The 14,632-nt window shown below is 42.5% G+C and overlaps 1 protein-coding gene and 1 long non-coding RNA gene across 8 annotated transcripts in view; one reads left to right on the forward strand and one right to left on the reverse strand.

The window, feature by feature from the left end:
- Positions 1–4,327: 4,327 nt before the first annotated feature.
- The window catches only part of PHF3 (PHD finger protein 3), a 52,928-nt gene continuing 42,623 nt past the window's right edge, over positions 4,328–14,632 (forward strand). For 2 of the 6 annotated variants that reach the window (XM_054630572.2, XM_054630571.2), the window contains exon 1: positions 5,170–5,302. The gene's annotated coding sequence lies outside the window, so the exon portion shown is untranslated. Of the gene's footprint in view, positions 4,626–5,167; positions 5,303–14,632 lie in introns of those variants that run through there. The other 4 variants (XM_054630580.2, XM_054630575.2, XM_054630577.2 and 1 more) reach the window with 4 other exon arrangements.
- LOC143693507 (uncharacterized) lies at positions 7,521–14,363 on the reverse strand. Of its 2 annotated transcripts, none has more exons than XR_013181238.1 (2): positions 14,212–14,363; positions 7,521–9,711 (listed from the first exon to the last, which is right to left on the reverse strand). It is a non-coding gene; the product is annotated as an uncharacterized LOC143693507 (long non-coding RNA). The 2 variants fall into 2 exon arrangements; XR_013181239.1 differs by lacking the exon at positions 7,521–9,711 and adding an exon at positions 10,223–13,036.

Here is a 14,632-nt window from a genome sequence, read left to right on the forward strand (position 1 = left end):
AGGGCCATAGCAGATGCGCAAAACCATGGAGTTCCCTCATACTGCAAGTACACTCATCTCTTTACACTTGATGTACAAGGTTTTCCAGAGTAACACGTCCCCTGTCTGTCCCAGGGATGGGCTGCCCTACTCTTCCCTCCCTGGTTTTGTACAGCAGGATTCTTCTCCCTGCCTTCAAAGTGGGAGTTCCTTGCAGGATGCTGTGGAGGATGGGTACCTGGCAGGAACTTTATACCCCTGATGCTCTCAGATGCTGCCTCAGGCCACCCTGCATGGAGTGTTTCTGCACTATGTCTTTATTCAATAGACAGAATTTTGCTAATGGGCAGACTTTTTTCTAGGCAGATGCTGGCTGTTTCCTATATTAATCTAATCAGTGAGACAATTTTATAATATCCAATCACTTTGTGTTGTTAAGGTTATCCTTCTGATGGAGAGCATGCAAACTTTCCCATATTTGTGTTAAATCACACCCCTTTTTACCTCTCCTCTCCTCATACTTCATTCAGTTGCCTGATCTTGAGTTAGCCTTTTGCTGCATAAGGTTTATTTCAAACACTGAGAGTCTTTACCTCCCAAGTTCTTGACCTTATTTTGTTCCTGTTTTCCCTGTCTAGAAATTCTTGGTCATTTCTATTTCGCTTGTCTACTTCTCATCCAAACTCCTTTCTGGACTTCTTTCATTGCTACCTGGTTTTCTTCACTGGAAAAAAAATAGGTACTGTTCAACAGCACTCGATGTTTATATGCCTGTCTCAATTGTCTTTCAGCACTACCAGAGTATTTATACTACTCTGAAGTTGGGTCTCAATAAGTTCTATTCCAAGCCCTTTGCCTTGGAAGCAGTTCTGAGCCAAGTCCAGGAAGGGAATTTGAGAGAATTATCATATATTATTGGGTTGAAGCATTAGGATATTTTTGAAGGAAATCCTCTAATTGTGCTATTAAGAATATAGAGTAATTTAGATTGGACAAAACATTAGAAGGTGATCTAGTCCAACCCCATGCTCAAAGCAGGGATAACTTCACAATTGGATCAGGTTATTTAGGAGCCTATCGAATCTAGTTTTTAATATGTTCAAGGATAGAGATAACAGCTCCTTCCCAATATCCGTCACTCAGCTGAAAACTTCCCTTGGGAACTATTCAGAATCTTCCCAGATGCAATTCCCCTGTTTCTCACATTTTTTCACTGTGACCTCCAAGACACTCTGTCTCTTCCTCTCTACATTCATCTGCCAGGTAACTGACAGAGGAAATTTGCCTCCTCAGTCTCATCATGAGGGTGAAGAAGCACAATACGGTCTATGCTCCAAGCCTCTAATAATCTCAGTGACCTTCTACCATGGTTCCTTCCAGTTTCTCAATATTTTCATGTACTGGGGAACTGGACACAGGCTACCAAACAATTGCCTTCATAGAAGCTAAAAATTAAGGTAAATAGTACTGGAGTGAAATCTCAGGTATTCAGAGAATTCATAACCAGCAGCAGTTCCATAGATACGCGCCCAAATTAGTTTGGGACATAAGTCTCAAAGGCATATTTTGTGCTGGCTATCAAAGTTTGTTTTCCTCTAGCACTAAAAAAGTTCATTAAAGCATTTTTTTCTGTTTTACACCAATCTCTGCATATAACTGCATCTCTGTCTTATTTTCTGGGATAAAATGTCTTTTTTCAGTCTTGAATCTGTGTATTGCATTGGGTAATTCTTAACAGCTTGTAACTTCTACACCTTTTACCTCTCTACAAAAACCTACCCTTAGTCATAAAATCAATGGCTAAACATCCTTTGTCTTCAGAACCTTGCCTTTGTCCACCTAGCTGTATGGGTAATTTTAAAAGCCTCAGTCCCTTTCACCTGTGGAATTGAATGTTTTTCTGCTGCTTTCTAGAGTAGGACACGTAATTTCTGTTTGATCCAACAACTGTCAGCTACTAGTGAGTCTTTTTGTGGGGAAAGAGAATGATCATGTCATAAATTTGGTGAAAAGTGCATACATGTTACTGTTCCTATACTAACTAAAGCAAGGAGGAGGTAGGAAATTAAAGAAAAAATAGTGTCAAATCAGATATTCTTAACCAAAATAAGTGGGTTTCCTTTATATGATTAGAAAATTTTAGATTATTGGTTGTTATTGTTCTGCATTTGAAAAAGTCAATTCTTATTACACAAGAAATAGAAAAGATCAGAGGAACTAACAGTTTTAAAGTTTGCTAAAGATATAATTCACAGTGACTTAAAATCAACTTCAAACGAGCTAACTATGGAGCCTCCTGAACAAGTGATACTGGCAAATCCCAGGTATTGTGAGCAGAGTGTCTGCTGCTCTTCCTGGAAAAAATCATGGCAGTAAGCTATGAAAAGCAGCTATCTAATTATTAAGGGGTCCCAATGTAGTATTTCTGACTCTTTCAGAAAACAGTAACCAGAAAAAAAAAAAGAGCTTGTTCAATATTGTAAATTCAGCAGATAAATGTAACTGGTGGTGTAGTACATATCAATTTATTTCAGAAGTCTAACTCTGCTTTGTATAACATTTTCAGTTATGCAATTCACAAAATAAATGCAGCACTTGGGTTTTAAAATCATTTAAATCAAGTATCTTGCAGACAAAAGAAAGATGTTCCTGTGAGACACTGTTTGAATATTTAATGGCCTACTGCTGTAACATATCTCAGCTTTTTGACAGTAGCAAATACTGCCCTACAGCAGGGCACCACCATACCCAATACATTCTTTATCCAGATAAGCACATGGAGCAATCTAACTCTTTTCCACATTTTGACAACCAAAGCATAATTAACAGTAAAAAGCAAGCCATGTTTATGACCAGTTTGATCATAATCTGACTGCACAGAGTATATTTTCAAAAATTCCATTTAGACCAAAAAACATGGGGAGACTATAAGGAATATAATTCACAAACCTCTTGGGAAGAGTTGTGGCTAAATAGAGGCCTGGAACTATAAGCAAAGAAACTGCCTTCTGCTTCTTTTTCTTGTGTTCAGGGCACTAGAAGACTTAAAATAAATAGGTAACTTTTCAATGGAAACAACTCGGAAGATCTGGCCTACTACCAAGTAGCTCATGTATAAAGGGATTACATGATAAAATATTGCTAGGGAAGAATGGCTGTTATTACAGCTGTAATTGTGTACACCTGGTGTGTCACTGTACACAAAGGCCTCTGTAATACCTACAAAATTTGCTATTGGGGTGCTCTTTTTTTTTATGCTGAACTGCAACACAGGTGCTTCAGATGGTCAAGTTCATTACATAAATGGAGCAGCACTGTATGGCCATGGCAAAAGAAAAGTGCACATACTCTTAAACTGAGATGGGTCACTGGAGTTCTGTGACTTTTGACAGTGTAAAGAAAAAACTGAATAGAGCAATGAACAATGATCAGATTACCAGCAATGCTTTGCCTGCTGCTTGTGTCAAAAGAAATGAAATCAAAAGGACTGAATGCTGGAAAATTTGTGCAATGCAAATTCTACTTAACTGAATTTTGCTTCAGAAAGTAATTTCATTTCTTTGTATAATATCAACAGTATTTTAGAGGGTTAGCACCTTGTTGAAAGTTCTGTGCCTAAAAAGCCTTTGAAGAAGTTCGTGCAACCAACCCAGTAGCTCAGTTCTGCACCATCATAAGAATTCAGGGTTTTTTTAAAGATGCTTGTTTTGGAAAGAAAAGAGTCCTTCTGAAACAGAGGAAGTACAGGAAGAAAACTGGAGAAAACCAACTTGTGGTAAAGTGCGTAAGTAGCTTTGGAAGGGCAGGGAGAAAAAAAATGCTGCATAGGTAAAAAACTGCTCCACTCCAAAACTGTTCTGTTGCAAATACCTTGTGTATTGCCTGTAAATATTGCTGTGTTACCATGCCTCCAGTTTAATGCTTCCTTTCTTAGTGTCATGGCAGCAAGAGATGCATTCAATGTATTTCAGCCTTCATGGCACCACAGAAAGCCCTAGAGAATACAATCTCAAAAACTCAGAACAGAACTGAAAAAAAGGAAACTAAAGGAAACACAATCAATTTTTTTGTCCTTACATCATGTTTGTATTTCGTTACAAAATACTAGGAATATGTAATGGCAGCGTTAATATAGTAATATATAAGGTAATTCCAAATTCGATTTTTAGAAATATTAAAAATCAAGTTTCTCTTTTGGAGGTGCTGAAACTTGGCATATGCTAGAACCAGCCTGCACTGCACTTCATGCCAGCCATCACAACTGAAGGCAGCGTAACGTATGCTGCATTCAGCTAATGCTGTAACACAAATTAGCAAAGAAAGTCCTGCTCTTTAGTAACATCATGTGGAAACCAAATTACTCCAGGTTCTGATGTCCCGACAACGCACACCGCGACAGTCCCCCTAGGTGTCGATTCGTGCGGATGTGCGCCACAGGTCCTGCAAGGCGCGTACACAAACTGTTACCAGGAAAAGAGAAGGCGAAAACGCGCCTGCACCAACAGGCAGCATGAGACATGTCTGCCCGGGACCGACCGACTGCGGAGATTTTTCTGTCCAACGTGTAGGAACCGAAGAGCTTGGCACATCGGGAGCTGCAGGAATCCGCCCGGGGCCGACGGCGCACAGGACAGATTAACAAACAGGTTGTATAATGCGGGCTGCACCGAGCAGGGGGGGTGGCAGCTGCTCCCCAAAGACAAAAGGCCACATCATTACACACGCACTAGTCACACCATGCGTGTCCTCAGCCAGGGTCTTACGGGAAAACCCGCGGAGCCGGCCGGCCGCCCTCCATCCACCCTGCCCTGGGCCCGGGCAGGCCCGTCAGGCCCAAGGCCGGGCCCGCGGCTGCCACCGGGCGCCTTGGGTACTGCGGCCCCCGACTCCAGCGAGGGTACCCAGGACACGCCCGGCTCCGCCGCGAGGGCCGGTTCCGCTGAAGAGCCCATCCGGGCCGGGGCCAGCGGCGCACCTCAGTCCCAGCCCGGCCCGGGGTCCCGCGGCTCTGCCCCGCCCCCGACCCCTCCCGCCCGGCGCCTGCGCAGCGCGCGCGCCCCCGCCCGTCCCCCATCCCTTCCCTCCAGCAGCGCCGTCACGTGAGCGGCCGGGCCCGGCGCGCCGGACGCCGCGGGGGCGCGCACCGGCGGGGCAGCGGGCACGCGGCCACCACCGGGCCGGGCCGAGCCGGGCGCGACCACCTGGGCGGGGGCAGCCCGCGCGCGCGCCCCCGCGGAGCTGCGCGCGCCGCCCTCCCTCCCTTTGGCGCGGCCGCCGCGTCCCTTCCCCCGCGGCCGCGGGGCAGCGCTGGGCGGCGGAGCGGGTGAGTTATTGCGGCAGCGACGGGGCAGGCAGGGAGGGCAGCAGCGGGGGTGGAGGACCCCGCTGCGCTGCGCGGCGCCCTCCAGCCTTCCCCGGGCCGGGCAGAGCTGGGCCGGGCCTGCGGCGGCAGAGCCGCGGCCTATGCCGGCCAGGCCCGGCCGGGTGGCGAGGGGCGGCCCGGCGGGACGCGGCTGCTTCCACCGCGGGGCCGCGGCACGGGCTGTGCGCGGAGGCGGCGCCGCCGCTGGCTCCTGTGCGCAGGCGACCTGCGGTCCGGCCGCGGACCCCGGGGGCGCTCCCCGGGGGTGCTCCCCGGCCGCCTCGCTCTGCCCGGGTGCGGCCCCGCGGCCCCGGCGCGGTTGTTGCGGAGGCTGCCACCCGCGGGCCCCGGGCCGGCCGGGTCCGGCCACCTGACATGGCGCTCTGGCCCCGGCCTCGCTGCCTGCGGCGGCCGCTCCCGCCCCGTGTCCGTGCGGGACCCTGCCGCAGGCTCCTTGCCCGGAGTCGTGTTGCTGCCGAGAGCTCTCCCACAGCGCCTTCCCTGCCCTGCAGCTGCTGCGTTTCGATCCTTCTACGTTTGCCTCTTCTCACCCCTTGAGCCACCGATGCCTTGTTGTCCCATACCAAAGAGAGAAACAATCACCAATTTAGACCCTGCTCTTCTTGCTCTTGGTCTGACCTGTTCCGGGCGCCTCCTCCCGTGTTTTAAACTTAGCATCACCAACAATTTCTGTGTTCAACTCCTGTGTATAGTACCCACTGTAGGAAGTGCGGGAGAAAATGTGGTCATCAGCAGTGCTGTGGGATGCAGTGGCCTGGTGGTATTTCCAGATCCTTATCTGGGATGAGGTGCCGTTTCTGGGACAGTGCGTTTATTGCTTGCTACTGGGATGCACGTAATAACTCTCAGGCTTTAGAAGAGGCATCGTTCATGTGATTGCGAGTGTTCATTCTGTGTGGTGTGCACAAGGGAGACCTGTTACAGCCGTGCAGGGTGCGTTTGGATGAAGAGCAGTCTGCGGCATAGTTTAAATTAGTAAAAATTGCCAATGGAGTGAAGCGTAAAAACCAGTAAGGAAAGACAGGAATGGGGGCTGACAGGAGCTACGCCATGCAAATTGTAGTTATGGTGTCTTTCATGTAGTTGTTAATTCATTATGCAGTTTTTATGCATTTGCTTTTATCAAAATGAATATTAGCATCACTAAACAGTGGAAATATTTTAGGATTAAACGTAAGGATGGTAAACATATGGCATCTCTTTATAACCACTAATTCATGGTTTGTTTTGCTTAATAAATTAATCTGTTGTGGTTTGGGACACAATGTAAGGGAGCCTTGAAAACGTGGGTTTTTACATTTCTTGGAGTAATTCCACTTCTGTTTACAGTTAGTGCGTGTCCTGCAATAAAACTCTTCTTTTTCCATAACAAGCAGCTTCTACTTTTAATTTCTATAGTTGGCTTTAAAAATTATGCATATAAATATGGAGTTCTGAGCACCTATATTTGGTTTTTTCAGCTATTGTTGCCTGTTACTCAATCATTCAGTTTTTATGTGCCTTTTACATTTGCAAAATGAAGGGGCACCTAACTACAAACCCTGTTGGCTAGATTTAATTCAACACAGTGGTAAGGTGCTTTATGGAAAACAGAAACTCTGAAAATGCTAATGTACTGTATTTCTGCAACCACTGTCTTAAAAAGAGGCTTACCTCTACCACTTGTGTTGTGCTCAGAGTTGAGCTGATGAATTTCTTTAGTTATTTTAATTTTTGCCATTAATTTTTCCTAGTCAACCTGGATATTGTTAAATACAAGCTTTAAGGAGAGAGCCATATTATATTAGAAGCTTTTTTTATGGTAAGGGCATATTTTTGAAAGGTAATGCTATGAAGTAGCGATGATAAAGTTCACTGAATTGGGGTATGAGAGTTCATTTTATAGAAGCAGAAAGTGAAAGATTCAGACAGCTTGTCACATTCTCCTGGGTGGTGTCAATATAGCTACATGATGGATGGCATATTTCTGTGAAAAACTTCACAAGGGTTAACTATTAAGCTTTTAACTGTTGCTAATAAAAATCCCAACAAACAAACTTAATTCTAATAGGTGTTTCCAAATGAATCTGTATGAGAGAGACACTGACAAAGGCAAAAGGTATTACAAATGAAAATATTCTCTTCAGTGACTGACAAATAATCAGTGTAACTTGCTGCACAGTTTAACATTTTTATTGTGTTCCAGCTGAAAATACTTGAAACAAGTATTGAGAAACCTGAGGGTGGAAGAGTTCAAAAGAATAGCAGTAATAATGGAAATACAATCTCTCCTCATCTTTTTACTTTCAGTGAAATGCCTCTGGGTAGTGAACTTACAAATTCCAAAGTTATATACAGCAATGGAGAGACTCAAATGGTCTTTGATTATGCCTAATTTCTGTGGTATTCAGGTGTATTCATTGGTGGGACAGTCCAGCAAGGGAAAACAGAGTATTTAATGTTTCACAATGTAAAAAAATTGCATTTTTCATTTACATACTCCACGTTTCACACTGTGAAGGTGTTTTTTGACATAACAGAAGTTTTAATGCAGCACTTTGTGCCTCTTTGAGCTATAAAGTAAGGGTGAGAGAGGTATTTTTTTTTAACATAACTGCTAAGATGATTTTCAGTGATACAATTTCATATTTTGTGATTAAGAAAAGGTTTCTCTATTCGTTCTGTATTTCTTTGTCTTCTAAATAAATTTTTTTTTTAATTTACTTTTCCTTTCTGTTCACTGAGGTACACACTGATGTACAGTTATGGCTGGTGAATGAGTTATGAATAGAGAAGGTTTAACAAAGTAAGTATCTTGAGCTGTCTGCTCTCTTAAATACCATGATAGCAAGTAGTAAGATACCTGCTCTGTCATTGAGGGGAGCAGCACATAACTTTAGATTTTAGATAGATTTTGGGAGGTCAGTATTATTATTATGTCTGTTGAGATTTTAGTAGCAAGGGGTTTGTGTCAGTTGATGTCTGAAGACTTCAGAGTGAGGTAAACACAAATATAGTATAGAAGAGCTTCTTAACAATTAACAAAATGCTCAGATTTACATTTCTTGTTTTTTAGTCTTTAGCAGGGCTTTGTTTTGATGGCACTAAAAGCTAGATCTTAAATTTTAAATGAGGAATTAAATTAATAAATAATAAGTAGGGGGTTTACATAAGGGAACAGGTGGCATATGGATACCTAATGGGTCGATGTTTCAGTGTGTAAGTTTGTCAGCAAAGTGTACCTGGCCCTCCTTTACAGCAGTATCGATGATTCAAATCAGCCTATTTGCATACATGTTCCTGTTAGGCAGGTTTTTGCCAGTGTCCTGTTTTTTTGGGAGATAAGTGAATGAGGAAGGTCAAATTTGATGATGCTTAAAGATTAAAGCTCAGTAAACCATATTCTATACAAGTGTTATACAAGTGTTATTCTATAAGTGTCAGCATCCTTTTGTTTTTTTGACAAAGGATGCTGAAAGCTTCTTTTAACCCTTTCCAAACATGTTTTTGTGGCTAGATGGCCATTCATATGCTCGTAGATCACATTGCTTGTTCTGTCAAAAATATTTTGTGAGTTAATTTAATTCTTGAAGACTGCCCCAGGTGATGGGATTTGAGCCAAAATGAACCAGAGTAGAAAGCACATTGGTGTGAGATTGGTAAACTCACCAAAAAGTTGTCAAGTTGATGTCTTCTTACTGATGCTGCCTCTGATGCACTGCCTGATATTGATTTTTCTCTTTAATCCCATGATGTGTTTGGACTGTGAACCCCATTGGGTAAAATCTCTAGCTGCAGATGTGGGTCTCTGTTCTGGCTTTTGATGCTGTAATATCTATGAACATAATGCATACAGCTTCTGGTGCTTAAAGCATGGCAACATGGATACATGGCTACTTAGCCTTAATTTTCCATTAGATACTTGGGAGCTTAAACTTAAAAGTTTGTCTAGGAGGAAGGAGGAGGATGGTAGTAAAACGTGCATCAGGGCTTTGAAGTAACATTGTTTGGTAGATGGGTTTTAAGTGTCAAGGTATCAGTGAGCCCATGGAGTGGTCTGACATCACAGCTCCAGTGAACAAAGGTAGACATTTCATACCTTGAGTGTCCCTTTTGGGTTCAGTAGTTGCCATACAGCAAGGAGTTGTTTGTGGTTTTTTTTTTTTTCAAGGTGCTTGTGTTCATACCTAATTGCATGCCAATTAAGATGCAGTTCTCCTCTTCTGATGAAAAGTTTTTGTCATTTATTGTTACTTTCTAATTCTTCTGTAACAATGCTGAATCAGCTTTTCCCATTTGTTTTGATGTCTAAGGTGATAGTTGTCCAAATAGTTTGTTCCTTTCATTTAGTCTCCTTCCAGAGTTTACTGCTTGAAGAAATAAATATAATATGGATCTTTTTAATGGAGTCTGGTAGAGTTATCATCACTAGTGCTTGCTGTTGGTCATTGGGTGTGCGTAAGCACAAGGTCCAGAGACCAAATGTCGTATCTTGAACGTTGCAATGTCTCCCACATAGTCCAGTCAGTAACTAGATGTACAAAACTTTTAAAAGCACTAGACAGATTCAGCAAATTGGAAGTGACAGACACTATTCAGAAACGTACTTCAGTGAAATGGAAGGAATTGTAGTATTGCTGTGCTATCTTCAGCAGTTTCAGACTCACTTATTCAGGCAGGTCAATAAAGTAGATAGGCTATTCAACATCTAGGATTCTGAATATCCTAAATAAGCAGTGTGAGGTTGTTTTTTGTTTTTTGTTTTTTTTTTTCCCCTTCATTAGGTTCCCTCATGTTTTTGCCTATCCTTGTCCCCAATTCAGGCAATTCTTTTTATGGCAATATTTCTTTGTAGAAATGGGTTTTTTTTTTAAGTCCAACTTTTGAGAACTTTAATAAACCAGATTTATTTTTAGTTTGACAATTATTAAACATACAGAAGCTTCTCTTTTATATTGCTAACTTTAAAATATAAGCTAAAATATGAAAGTCAAGTTTAAAAGGTAAACAGATATATTAAATTCACCCCCTGGCCAGAGAGGGAAGGAAAGAGAGTAATTACAGTGAAGCCTAACATTTGCTTTGTAAAATAAATGATGTGTGAATACTGTAAAAAAATGAACAAAATGAATGTAAAGGAAAATAAAGAAAAAAATAAAATATCAAGACAAATGTATCTAACATATATCCAAATATATAGTTGGAAAATTAAATTTAACATGCTACTTTTTAAGGTAGACTTAGTTTAAAATGCAGTCAAGAGTATGCTTAGCCTGTCACAGAATCAGAGAATCACAGAATTTCTAGGTTGGAGGAGACCTTTAAGATCATCGAGTCCAACCCATGTTTTAACACCTCAGCTAGATCATGGCACCAAGTGCCACATCCAGTCTTTTTTTAAACACATTGAGGGAAGGTGACTCCACCACCTCCCTGGGTAGATGATTCCAGTACTTGACCACTCTTTCTGTGAAAAACTTCCTCCTTAATTCTAGCCTGTATCTCCCTTGGCACAGCTTGAGACTGTGTCCTCTTGTTCTGTCTGTTGTTGCCCGGAGAAAGAGACCGAGCCCCAGCTCACCACAGTCACCCTTCAGGAAGTTGAAGAGAGTGATAAGGTCACCTCTGAGTCTCCTTTTCTCCAGGCTGAACAACCCCAGCTCCCTCAGTCGTTCTTCATACGGCTTGTGTTCCAAGCCCCTCACCAGCCTCGTTGCTCTCCTTTGGACACGCTCAAGCATCTCAATGTCCCTCCCAAACTGAGGGGCCAGAACTGGACACAGCACTCAAGGTGTGGCCTCACCAGTGCAGAGTACAGGGGAAGAATGACCTCCCTGCTCCTGCTGGCCACACTATTCCTGATACAGGCCAGGATGCCATTGGCCTTCTTGGCCACCAGTGCACACTGCTGGCCCATGTTCAGCCGACTGTCAACCAGCACGCCCAGGTCCCTTTCCTCCTGAGCACTGTCCAGCCACACCATCCCCAGCCTATAATGCTGCAGGGGGTTATTGTGGCCAAAGTGCAGGACTCGGCATTTGGACTTATTGAACTTCATCCCATTAGATTCTGCCCATCCATCCAACTGTTCCAAGTCCCTCTGCAAAGCCCTCCGTCCCTCTAACAGATCGACACACGCTCCCAGCTTAGTGTCATTTGCAAATTTGCTAATGAAAGACTCTAAACCCTCATCCATGTCATCAGTAAAAATATTAAACAGAACTGGCCCCAGCACAGACCCCTGAGGGACACCACTGGTGACTGGCCCCAGCTGGATGCAGCACCATTCACCACCACTCTCTGGGCCTGGCCATCCAGCCAGTTCCTAACCCAGCACAGAGTGCTCCTGTCCAAGCTGTGGGCTGCCAGCTTGTCTAGGAGTGTGCTGTGGGAGACAGTGTCAAAGACCTTGCTAAAATCCAAACAAACAACATCTACTGCCTTCCCTGCATCCACTAGGCGGGTTACCTGGTCATAAAAGGTGACCAGGTTGGTTAAACATGACCTACCCGGTCATGTGAAAAACATAAGGAATGCTTAGTGGTAAATAGAAATTGTGATCACCTGAGGTGGGTTTTAGATAAGATGATAGAAACATGTGGATGCAGTTGGAGATCTCCACTAAATTATTTTTCTCTGTTGTGATTAAGAAAATAATATAACAGGAACTGAAGTAATTCTTTGCCTCTTTCATAGACAAACTAAGCAATGAAAAAGCTTAAAGATGTGCAATATCTCTTGTCCAGTTTCTAGTCTTCCTTCCCTTCTAAGATTAGTTTGGAAGGATATGCTTGTTTGAGATCTCAGTTTCTTTTCTTAGCAAGTGATCATTCTGACTATTTAACTTTTAATTTTAAAAATTCATGTAGAACTGTTAAAGATGTAATGAAAATATGGTAAAGGGGGAGAAGATAAAAATTGCTGTGGCAGATTCTACAGCGTGTTTATTTCATACCAGATTTGTTGGGATTTGAGGCAATATTATGGCACACCTGGCTTAATAAACTAATTCAGCAGTGGAAGAAATTATTTCTTTTAAACTGAAAGAATTAGACTGTAAAAGGAAACAGTGTTGAGAGTGTGAAGAAATTTTATGGTAAACATAATGTGGGGAAAATTCTAGAAGTCATATTTGACTGTGGTCCTTTCCAGCAGGATTTATAGTGTTGGATCACTTAATGACAGGTATTGGTTGGTGAGTTACTTTGTAATTGTTGCATTGTTACTTCTGTAATTGTTGCTTCTGGTTTTGCAGTGGGGGGGCTGATAGAAGCAAAGAATTTTCGAAGGTGTAAGAGAAATGTATTTAGTGAACTGAGGAGAATGCTGGCCATACTTCAAGCTTTCCTTGATGGTGAGCTCTTCTCTTACCCAGATTCCTCCTGTATGTTGCTGTGCTCTGATGCTCCAGGAGCCAGTGGGTGGGAGTTTAACTGAGCCTGACTGGGACTTGCTCCTTTGCCTCATTTATGAACACTCCTCACTGGTTCTGTGTGCATAATACTTTTCATATTCTGTTGCTTCTGATTTTCCGCAGCGGGCAAGCCCTTGTGAATTGCCGTGCGATGGGAGCCGGCTCGGTGTGTGCGCGTCTGCTGGGAGCCTGGCCGAGGCACCGGCCGCCAGGGTTCAAGGGGAGGGCACAGCTGTGTTCCAGTGCAGTAACGCATTCTTCCTTTGAGGGGTTAGGATTATCTTTGGAAATAAGTCAGCATGAAAATCTTAGCTGTGATTTTACCTCTACCTCTGGCTATTTTTCCTGATGTTCAAAGTGTTTCAAATTCAAAATTCATACACTGAAGGCATTGTGCAGGGGAAGATTTTTTTTTTCTCGCAGCGACTGTTTTTAACAGCTGTCTAGCTAAAAAAGTTTATCTTTCATCCTCAGTCCCACAGATTTTACACTTCTTATGATAGGTAATCTAGTAATGTTAGAAATAACTTTAAAATAGCTCGGTAGTGTACCAATTATGTAAATAATTGCAGAATGGTTTTTTGAACTAGGCAAAGAAAAATTTTGATTTTGCTGGCATAAACTTTGTATTTTAAAAATGGTAGAACAAGTTCTTTAAGATTAGATTTTGTGCTAGTAGTATTTTTATGCAAGCCCCCTGACTTTTTGATGCAAAATTTGGGTAGAACTTAATACTTGATCACAGGCTCATGCTCCAGGAATAAAGCTTTCAGTAAAATTCCTCTTGAATTTTCTCTGCTAGCTACTTAGGTCTCATTGAAGGTCTTTGTGGCCACTGCATGCATAGTTACTTTGACAGTTACTTCTCAGTGCTTTTAGTGTTTCTGAATGGCTGCATGGTAGTCTTAAAAAACTGAAGTTATCTTTTTCTTCATCACATCACTGAAGACAGGTTAATTTCTGTCAGGGATTTTTGTAGCAAGAGCTTTGCTTCTTAACATTGCTTTTTATGAAGTGGTCATCACTGCTTTGGGAACCACAATATTTGAGTAACAAATATATAAATGTTCTCCTATCCAGAAAAAAAGCTTGGGATATGTTATTGTGTCTTGAAAGCCAATGCCACTTTTTAATGTTGGATGCAAAAGGTTTCTTGCATTCTCACAATGTGTAGGTATTCTATTGCAGTGTAATTGCAGTGTCAATAACTGACACTTGCTAATGTCAGGGTTCACCATAATTTTATCCTGTGGCTGTTACTCTTTTGCTCATGTAATGCTAATATGAAAAAATCTGTCATTACAGAAAGGTACTTTAAAGTACTGTATTGGGGCATTTGTAATTATTTTCTTACTTGGAGCCATTACATCTCTTGTAGGTTATCCTGTTGTATCAGATTGTGTAACTACTTGGTATAATAATAAAAACAGATTATACAGTGCAGCATAGTACTTACTCCATTAGTTTGCTTCTTCATTTGTTGCCAGATTTGGAACTTCAGAAACCATGTTTGCTGTTATAGATGCTGGTTTGCGTGGTGTATATGCAGATGCACTGCATTGCTTGATAAAAGAAGTCCATTTTTTTGGTGAGAGTGCTTTCAAATTACAACTTGCTGCTGAAGTCTGTTATCTCTTTACTAAATGCACGTGATTCCTAATTTTGCTAAACGTCACTCTGGCTGCTTGGTCAGTAGGACCTCGTGTATTAGACTGCTTTGTTGCGTAGAAATTGTGTGTAGAAATTGGAAAGATAACTGTGGCTCTGCAGAGACACAGTTCTATACCTGACCATCACTTTCTTCTGAGCTGCCCTATGGGAGAAGGAAGAAAGACTGGCATGTTTGAAAATAAAACCCCAACAACCCAAAACCCAAC

Source organism: Agelaius phoeniceus, chromosome 3 (assembly GCF_051311805.1).
Source record: "Agelaius phoeniceus isolate bAgePho1 chromosome 3, bAgePho1.hap1, whole genome shotgun sequence".
NCBI lineage: Eukaryota > Metazoa > Chordata > Aves > Passeriformes > Icteridae > Agelaius > Agelaius phoeniceus.